This window comes from Haplochromis burtoni, unplaced genomic scaffold (genome assembly GCF_018398535.1).
Source record: "Haplochromis burtoni strain Fernald_Lab_line unplaced genomic scaffold, NCSU_Asbu1 Contig_89, whole genome shotgun sequence".
In the NCBI taxonomy this organism is placed as follows: domain Eukaryota; kingdom Metazoa; phylum Chordata; class Actinopteri; order Cichliformes; family Cichlidae; genus Haplochromis; species Haplochromis burtoni.
The window spans coordinates 833,541-836,597 of record NW_024582450.1 but is presented as its reverse complement, the minus strand read 5'-3'; positions in this window follow the sequence as shown (position 1 = coordinate 836,597).

Sequence of the window (3,057 nt, the reverse complement as noted above, 5' to 3'; positions counted from 1 at the left end):
AACAAAAATGTTTATGAGGAAACATGACTGATGATTATGCTATCTAATAAAATGGAAATGTTCAGTGTATAAGTGCCAAAATGTGTTTATAATGGATGAATTAGTAAAATGACATTATATTCCTTATTGTTAATCCATTATATGATAATGGCAGGCATTTTTTTAATGGAATATTGGATTGTCCAACTTTTTTTACTTTAACATCACGTCCATCTAATTACTATGATCAGGATTTTAGTTAATTGCCTTTTACAAATGTACACCTGGGTTCATTGATGGAAATCCTGTCTTCAGTCATCAAATGGTAAAGGTCGAGGTCCCTGTTACCTGATAACAAACAATTCTGTATATAAATGAATAAAAAGTGGACAGTTTCACTGGTCACAGAATTTCATGAACTGTCTTCAGATTTTGGCAAACATCAACTTTAACGTACTAAAACTTTTTAGATTTTAGTGAACAAAAATCATGGTCACTAAACCTTCATGAAATTTTCCTTTGTCAGAATGGATGCAACTGTGAGGACACAATTCTAGTACTTATCCAAATGCACCTGCTGATAGTGACATTTAGCAATGACAGTAAACCATTAGGTAAACTCCCCTTAAAATAAATACAGGTGTTCCACAGGGATCCATTCTTGGAACAGTTTTTTTTCCACCCTTTATATAAATAATATTATCTCTTCCACTTACACTCTAATGTACTTTTTTGTTTTAAACTCTTGATAAAACGAAGTACATGGTATTCAAAAGGTCATATATCCAGTTGGAAGTCCATACCAGACCTGTCATGGTCTTAAAATCGAAAGTATTTTTCTCTGTATAACTACTTTAAAGTTTATCTGGATGCTAGACTTCTTTTAAGTTCCATGTGGAATACTAATGAAAACAAAATCTGAATGCAAATCATGTTTCCCTTCAGCTAGTCATAAGATCAATGTACACTTTATAATTCTGTCTGCTCTCTGTTATGGTCATACTGGCTATATGCATGTTTCTTCATCCACCTTGAAATCTGTCAACCCTGCTAATCGCAAAGTACCACATTTTCTCACAGGTGATTCTTTCCAAATGCAAAATTGTTTCTTATATATTAAAATGACATGATCCTCCTTAGCAATTAGAAGAAATAAGAAATTTATGTTTATTTATAAGGCTGTACTTCAAAAACCGACCAAATACCTCTTCTCCCTTGTTACACATAAACACAGTACTTACAATATCTAGTCAGGATGTGGATGATCAGTGATGGGAATAACGGCGTTACAAGGAACGGTGTTACTAATGGCGTTACTTTTTTCAGTATGGAGTAATCTAACTAATTACTACTTCTATCGTTACAACGTCGTTACCGTTACTAACAAGAAAATGCGGTGTGGTCATGTTACTATTTTTCAACAACCAGACGTTGAAGCTGTCTTCAGCATACTGCACCTTACCGCATCAGTTGTACAAAAGTAGCTGTGCGCTCTCCCGCGGACGGCAATCACTTTCTGCCCGACGATCACTTTTTGGTACAACACCTGGAGCTAGGGGATAAAACAATCGCATGAGTGCTGCTGTTTGACTGAGGAAGAATGTAGCAGTCGTGGTAAGCCAATCACTGGGGCCTCTGCTAGACGTTCCCAGCACACCCTCACTACGCGTTTAGGTGCACCAGGTCTGTCCAGCGTCCTCCCCCGCCACCTGATCCAACTAACCACCAGGTGGTGATCAATTGACAGCTCAGCCCCTCTCTTTACCCGAGTGTCCAGAACATATGGTTATGGTTAATTTTTAATTTTACATCTTACAGTGTAAATATACTGTACTTTTTGGGGTGCCGCTGTATTATGTAGTAGCTTAACCTTACTTATACTATATACTACCTAATACTTCTGTGCATCACAGATGTTCCACTATTCAACTGTCCTCCTATATTACATATAAACATGTGATTAAAGACTGTTGTCCCTTTCCTACTTAGAAAAAATTAAAATAAACCCACCAGCAAAAACTGCAGGACATAGGCACATTTGATCTCTATATTAATGGAGATAGTCAAACTTGAGTTCTTTCTTTCACACTGATCAACCATCAATCAGAACTTTCAAAAGGACTGTGAGAAAACACAAATGATTAACACAAATGAAGAAAGACTCCAATAGAATATTTTTTAAATTTTTAATTGTAATGCAAACTCGAACACAGTTAACAATAAACTGCTCTTATTGGCTAAAGACAACGTTATTTAGCCTTTTCTATTTGTACAGTTCAGTCATTTCTTTGCTTTTTTTGCTCTCTTCTTTTGTTCTTAGACCTTAGTTTTAAACAGTTGGCAAGTGATTACTGGAGGTTGCAAAGAGGTGTACAGTGCTGCATCGATCTGCTTGTGATTGCTGTGGTCTTCAGCAGTTTGCATGGAAGATGCAGACATGTCTGTAAACTACTCGCTGAACAGTGTTGAAACTGTTAATGAGACAAGCTGAAATAACAAGACATTCCTAGTCTACGGTAAGAATGAAATTACAAGAGAATTAAAAACGTCATACAGTTAGAAGGAAGTATTTATGTGTTGAAAATGTGTTTAAAAACAGTAAAATGTTGTCTTGTTTAAAAAGTGGTTTATGCTAAGTATTTGTAGGTAAATATAATTACATGAGATGAGATGAAGGAACCAAAAAAAGCATATAGTTCATGCATTATTTATTATCTTTTTGGTGCAGATGTACAGAAGTTGTGGTTGCTGTATTACGGCATCTAGCTTATGCTACAAAAAAGGAATGAAAGGGGTTGCTTTTGAAAGCATATCATTTCAACTACAACATTTCCCTGCGTAGTTTTTCTGTGCAGTGTGTCTGCTAGTTAAATGTGCATCTGCTGTGTTTCTCAGAAAGACAAAAGAATGACTGATAACTTTACTCAGAGATGGAGGAAGAACCATCCGTTCTCTTCTGCTCATCCTCATAAGGGTCCTGGGAGAGCTGAAGCCTATCCCAGCTAAATTTTGTAGTTTTGTAAGTTTGTAATTCCTTGCATTTTGAATTCTTGTATTTTTATATTAGTATGACATGAG